This window comes from Camellia sinensis, chromosome 12, assembly GCF_055761805.1.
Source record: "Camellia sinensis isolate YWXY chromosome 12, ASM5576180v1, whole genome shotgun sequence".
Taxonomy (NCBI): Eukaryota; Viridiplantae; Streptophyta; class Magnoliopsida; order Ericales; family Theaceae; genus Camellia; species Camellia sinensis.
This window is the reverse complement of record NC_138972.1, coordinates 77,717,550-77,725,350: the sequence shown is the minus strand read 5'-3', so window position 1 is coordinate 77,725,350 and position 7,801 is coordinate 77,717,550.

Below are 7,801 nucleotides of genomic sequence, written 5' to 3'. Positions count from 1 at the left end.
TAAGTACCCTAATTATTGCTTTCCAATGATCGGACCCTAGATTATTTGTGTACCTACTCAATTTGCTTACAACATAGGCTATATTTAGCCTAGTGCAATTCATTAAGTACATCAAGGTTCCGATTATCCAAGAGTACTCTAATTGTGATATGTTTGCACCTGTATTTTTTGACAAATGAAGACTAATGTTAACAGGTGTTTTAACAGGACGGTCGTCGTGCTTTCCAAATTTCTCTAGAATCTTCTCAACATAGTGAGACTGAGATAAAGCATATCCTTCAAATGTTCTAGTAATTTTTATTTCTAGAATTATATCTGCTACTCCCAAATCTTTCATGTCAAACTTTTTTTTCAACATTTTCTTTGTGGATTTAATCATGTCATTATTACTTCCAATAATGAGCATGTCATCCACAAAAAGACAAACTATGACATAGCTTTTGTCTGTGCTTTTAACATAGACGCATTTGTCACATTCGTTTATCTTAAAACTATTCGAAAGTATAACGTGATCAAATTTTTCATGCCATTGTTTCGGAGCTTGTTTTAATCCATAAAAGGATTTGACAAGTTTACAAACCTTTTTCTCTTGGTCGAGAACTTGAAACCCTTCCGGTTGTTCTATATAGATTTCCTCATCTAACTCGCCATTCAAAAAAGCTGTTTTAACATTCATTTGATGTATCTCCAGATTATACAAAGCTGCAATCGCAATTAACACGCAAATAGATGTTATTCTTGTCACTGGTGAATAGGTGTCAAATTAATCAAGGCCTTCCTTTTGCCTGTATCACTTAACAACAAGCCTAGCCTTGTATTTATCTATTGAACCATCTACTTTCATTTTTCTCTTAAATATCCACTTATATCCAAGAGGTTTACACCCTGGTGGAAGATCCACCAGTTCCGAAGTATGATTTTGCAGTATTGATTCAATTTTACTATTCACAGCCTCTCTCTACAACGAAGCTTCAGAATTTGACATTGCTTCCTTGAAATTTTGAAGCTCATTTTCTAACAGGTATGTCAAAAAATCTAAACCAAATCATTTAGAGATTCTAGCTCTCTTGCTACGTCTAGGTTCATCTGCTTTATTATAATTATGGTTTTCACTACTACCCATAGCAGTATCAAAAGTTATTTTATTTGAATTTTTCTCTTCAGTTTCCTTACATGGAAAAATGTGTTCAAAAAATGACGCATTCCTTGACTCAATAATAGTGTTTACATGCATATCAGGATTTTCAGATCCATGAACTAAAAATCTATATGCACTACTATTATGTGTATAACCAATGAACACACAATCAACGGCTTTTGGTCTTATCTTAGTCATTTTGGGACTAGGAACCACCACCTTGGCCAAACACCCCCACACTTTGAGGTAATTGTAGGTAGATCGTCGACCTTTCCATAATTCATAAGGCGTTTAATTAAGTTTCTTGTGGGGTACCTGTTAAGGATAAAATTAGCAGAAAAAATCGCCTCCCCTCACAAGTTTTGAGGTAACCCTGAACTAATCAACATGGCATTTATCATCTCTTTTAGAGTTCGATTCTTTCTCTTAGCAACTCCATTTGACTGAGCAGAATAGGGTGCATTGGTTTGGTGAATAATACCATGTTCATAACAAAATTTCTTAAATGGTGCATCATACTCACCACTTTTGTCACTTCTCACTATCTTAATAGTTTTGCCAAGTTGATTTTCAACCTAAAGTTTATATTGCTTAAAAGCTTCTAAGGCTTCATATTTACTTCTCAATAAGTAAACATAGCAATATCGAGTGCAATCATCAATAAAAGTAATAAAGTTCTTCTTACCTCCTCTAGTTTGAATAAATTTTAAATCACAGATATCTGTGTGATTTAAACTTAGAGGTTCAATACTTCTTTCTACTTTATTAAATGATGCCTTAGTGAGTTTTGCCTTAACACAAATCTTACATTTATGATTAGAATCAAACTCTAAGTTTGGTAAACATTCTAAGAAACAAGTATACGTAAAGAATTAAAATTAACATGTCCCAATCTACCACGCCATAAAAAAAAGACTCAACAATATAAACAAAAGATGTGTTCTTATTATTAATAGCCAAATTAGGTACAACAGTATTTACATTGAGTTGAAAAAGCCCATCACTCATATAACCTCGCCCCATACACATGCCACTCTTGGAGAGTATAACCTTGTTAGATTCAAAGACTAATTTAAACCCATTCTTGATCAACAATGACCCAGAAATCAAATTTTTGCGAATTTCTGGCATATGGAGTACATTGTTAAGCGTGAGTTCTTTCTCCGAGGTCATTTTCAGCATAATCTTTCCTTATCCTTCCATAGTTGTAGTGGAGGAGTTTTTCATAAAAAGTTGTTCCTCACTTTCCACCACTTTATAGGTTGTGAATATCTTCTTATCTGCACAGATATGGTGGGTTGCTCTAGTATCCACCCATCACTCCTTGGGATTGCCCACCAAATTTGCTTAAGAGACTACTGCAGCAAGATTGATGTCTGCCACTCCATCGAAAAGATAAAAATCCTTAGCTATGTTGGCTTGTGCTGGCTTTTTGCTTGAACTCCTTCCGTCCTTGCAAACGTAACAATCCTTAGTTCGATGTCCATCTTTGCCGCATACAAAACACTTGCTTTTGAACCTCTTATTGAACCCGTTGTTGATCCCTTTATTGATCTTACTTGTGGATCCTTGTTTGGGACCATTGCCATCATGCTTCAGCTTCTTGTTGTTGAACTTTGACCTATGTTCATGTTCCACAACATTTGCTTTAGCCTGCATGACATGGTTTCCTGACTTCTTGTTGGAACCACGATTGTCCTCCTCAATTCTGATCCGTACTATTAGTTCCTCCAATTTCATTTCCTTGCACTTATGCTTCAGATAATTCTTGAATTCTTTCCAAGATTGTGGCAATTTTCAATGATTGTCGCTACTTAGAAAGATTCAGTGAGAACTATCCCTTCCGCATGTATGTCATGGAGAATTAATTGGAGATCTTGAACCTAGTTAATAACCGTTTTGGAATCCATCATTTTAAAATCTAGAAAACGACCGACAACAAATTTCTTTGTACCGATATCCTTTGTTTTATACTTATGATCTAGAGATTCCCACAGTTCTTTAGCGGTGCTTTTAACACTACACACATTATACAATGTATTGTCCAAGCCATTGAGGATATAATTTTGACATAGAAAATCACCATGTTTCCATGGATCGACTGCAGCAACCACTTGCCGATCAGTTTCTCCCTTGTTTAGTGCCGGAACTTTTTCATGGGTGAAGCGAGCCAAAATCAATGTGGTAAGATAAAACATCATTTTTTGTTACTATCTTTTAAAATCATTTCCATTGAATTTTTCTAGCTTTTTCTCATGATTTACCGATATTGCCAGAGTCATCACTGGCATAGCAGGTGTGGGGGTTTGAGTAATAACAGTCTTAGTATTGTTTATTTCAGTTGTTATAATTCTGAAGAAATAATAATATACCAATCACAAAATTATGCAAAAAAGAATTTACACACTAAATAAACAGAATAATATTTTGTAACAAAATTCCAATGATAAATAGTAAATTACTACTATGTTATCAAAGAAATCATTAAACAGTATATTACTATTATTTAAGAAATTAAACAGTACATGACGACTATTTAATTTCCCGAAACAAAATATTCATCTGTCTACCACAGAAATAAATAAAAATCGGATATCTACTTTAAGATTGTTACATCCAGTGTTGTGTGTGTGTGTATGTGTAAATTAAATGTATAAATAAAATAAACACCAAAATAAAATAATTCAGAAAATAATTATATACATTAAATTTTGAATTAAACGCTTACAGAAATTAAAGTCGAGGCTTGTGTTGGACACAATCTCCTTAAAGTAGATTTTGCCCTCGCTCTGGTGCTTCGAGATTTATCGGCGTCTATGTAACAACCCTCATACTGTTTACCGACTTATGACTGATTGATTACCGATAATCATCGATTACCATTAAACTGAATTGATTATGACTGATAATTGAACTGATTAAAGTACTGAACTGACTGACTGAAATTGGAAACCGAATTGATTGAGTATATGTTAGTTAAATTGCATTCTATCTGTTTGACTGTATGATTATCTGTTCATGCTTATATGTTTAAACTGCTAATTGAAGGCCTTATCGGCGGCCGAATTAGAAACCGATTGATGTTCCATGACCCTCGTAATTAATGTGATTTTATGGTGTATTTACCTGAAAACTGATTAGGTATGATTAAATTAGATCAAAATAAGCTAATTAAAGAGTTTGACGTAATTACACTTTTGCCATCTAGTGGGGCCTTTGTTTACTCATATTTGAAGCCTTGTGTATGCTTTATCAAAACATTTCATCAGCCATTTCTTCTTGTTCTAGCCGAATTTAGAGAGAGAGGAAGTGAGAGTCTTGAGTTCATTTGTAGAATTGTTTGGAAATTGAAGAAATTGTTAAGGAGATTGCATATTTGAGCTCCCTTCTTGAACTACAAGACTAAAGGTAGCTCCATTGTCTTCTTGTTCATGTTTTGAGTTGATTGTGGCATGGTCCATGTTAGATTGTAGAGCTAAGTCATGATTTGGGTCATTAATGGTGAATTGAAGCTCATTTCATGCATGCATGTTTGAATTAATGAGTTTTGAGTTGAATTCATGGTATAATGGTGCATGCATGTTCATAATTTTGTGGTACCCCATGAGTTCATCTTGTTTTTGAAGGTTTAAGCTCTTTTGAAACAGCATTAAAGCTTTGAAAATGATTTAAGATCATGCATGCCATGTTTGAGGATTGTTCTTGAAAAATGGTTTGAAAATGGGTTTGAATATGGTTTTAATTGACTCACCTTTGGGGCTTGAATTCATAAATTGAGCTTTGAAACTTGTTATACATTGAATTTAGTTATGTTTTCCAGAATTTGGGCCCAAGAGGTCGAGTTTGGAGTGGTAGAATGCTTGGTTTGAGCTTGGGAGGCAAATCTGGAAATTCCAGATTTGGCTTCCTCGCTCGAGCGAAGGATTCCCCGCTCGAGCGAGCACCTTTGTCCAGGGCTCCGCTCGAGCGACCATCGAGCGACCATCGCGCGCAAAATCACAGCATCCAGTATTTTTACTGTTTCGACAGACCGCTCGAGCGAAGGATTCCTCGCTCGAGCGAAGCCTTTGATTTTGGACTTTCGCTCGAGCGAATAAAGTCTCGCTCGAGCGAGGCTCCTATTTTCAGCAAAGTTTGCAAAATGTTTTCTAAGTGTATTTCTGCATCATCATCCCATCCTAGGCATTTTTAGGCCTAGTTTAAGACATCTTGATGAGGATATCGTAGTAGAACACACCAAGGCAAATTAGGGATTAAGTTATGATATTTCCCAACTGTGTAGCTTAGTGTGTTCAACCTGTGAACTGTGTAGGGTTGGCGACTGGGGAGACACGCTCTAGCATACCGTAGCCCAAACTCTGTGAGTAACAATTGTGTAAAGATATGTTCAACTGATATCTTTTGAATACTGAACTGAACTGTTTACTGAACTGGTATTACTGAATGAATGTATGTCCTTTATTTCTGAACTGTACTGTGGCATCCTTAGTACCTACTGTTTACTGTTACTGTTACTGCGACAGAATTCTCTGTCGGTTCCCTCGTGGAGCCACTACTGTTTACTGACTGATGGCCATCATTACTGTTCGGTCTTTTAAGACCTACTGTTACTATTATGCTAATGGATGTACCACATATGACTGTTTACTGTATTGAACAACTGAAATACTGATTGAATTGAACTATTTTCATTACCGTAAGGACATTCATTCTAAACCTCTTTACGCATTATGTTATTCACTGGGCTTTAGCTCACTGTTTATACATATATGTAGGTGCTCAGCCACCAGATCGGAGCTAGGAGCGTGGGTTAGACTCCAGTTTTGTCAAGCCAGCCTTTGTGCCTCACTGCGAGGTTCCGAGTTGCCATGCTATGGCTTTGGGGTGTTTTGTTTGTTTTCCCCCGTCTGTCTCCATACTGTTTGGATTACTGTATAGACTGTCAATTACTAACTGTACTGTTATCAAGGGATTAGGTCCCTGTACTGTGTGACTGTAAATTTTGTATAGACTGTACTGTTTGTGTATGTATGAATGCATGAAAAATCTTTTTGGCATACAGACTGTCACAGCTCATTGGACATTGTTTAATTACTGTATTGGCTTCCGCCAGGCCCTGTACTCTGTTTTACTGTATTACTGTTAAGCAGGCCTTCGGTAATCTCGGATTACTGGCCGGTTACGGTGCTAAACCCATAGGGCCGGGTTTGGGTCGTGACAGTCTACTCTTAGGATACAACAACTAACCATTGAATTTCTAGCACTATAAAATCAAGTCTGGCGAACCAAAACTTTACCGAAACTTTATCTTTCTTTTTTCTAAAATTAAATGCAGAAAATAGGAAAATGAAAAAGGAAGAAGAGAGACGAAAATCTGAGGGAAATTTCAATCTTCTGAATTACTGACCTTTTAAAAGAGAAATGGTAGCTTTTCTAAACAAATAAAAACCTGTTTGGACAGATTGAACAGGTAAAGATTTAAATTCAACGTATGAACCTGTTTGGGTAGGTCTGAACAGATCAACCTCACACCACTCACCCACGCCTAAGCCCAGCCCAGTCTACCCGATTAGACGAATGGTGGTGGCAGCGGCGCGTGTATGTGTTTTTTTTTTTCTTTTGGGTCCAATGGGTCTAGCCTACTTTCCTCATAACCTCACCCTTCCACAAATTTGGGTACCCCTTGAGGACCATTCCAAGTATCCCAGGCTAAGGAATATAAATCCACACAAATCCATAAGCCTTTCTAATGCGGGACAAGAACATTTCACAAATGTGTAAGAAACTCACCTAAAGCCATTTTCACGAATCCAAAAACGCGCGTTGAATTCTCATTAATCCGGAAATGGTTTTGAGCAACCAAATACACAGTTTTATGTACTACGTGGCATTAAACATGAACCCAATGAAAAATGTTAAAAATAACGCTTAGGCCCGACCTTAATTAATGCTTAAAGTTAGCAAAAAATTTTTTTTTTTTAAAAGCTTCCAAAGCCATTTTCCAACATAACAATCTCCCCATTTTTGATAATAGCAATCTATACATAAATTTGACACAAAATTTCATAGAATAAATGCAACATAAATATTTTCAACAACCATAATATAGGCATTTATTTGCATTATATTTTCTCCCATTTATTAACAATTTTTTTGTCAAAAAAATTATATAAAAATCATATTATATTTCTTCTCCCTTGTTGACATCATCAAAAGAAAAGGTTAATAGACAAATTATTTATAGAGAATGAAAATTTTTGATGCCCAAAACGAAAATTATGTAAATACAATTGATCAATGATTCAAAGATATAGCAAATAATCTGAAAAGTTTTTTTTTTTTTTTTAATTTCTCTTGCGTGATCGTTATTGAAATTTGCTAAAACAAATCATGCAGTGACGCCTATAATGTTGACAAATAAGAGATTTGAGCAGATATGCATCGATGATTGTAGTTGTGGTGTGTACAAAAAGTGACATAGATAATGTGTAGAGTTACGAAACCTTCAAGTGTTCTTAGAGAAAAAATTTGTTCACTATCTGTGTAATCATGTCATTCCTTACCTTAGCCATCAATGGTTCTAGCATGAATGAAGTGCTTGAGATTCAGGAAAATGAAAGGTTACCCATAGTGCATTCGCACATTATTCTAGTAACTAGGAGT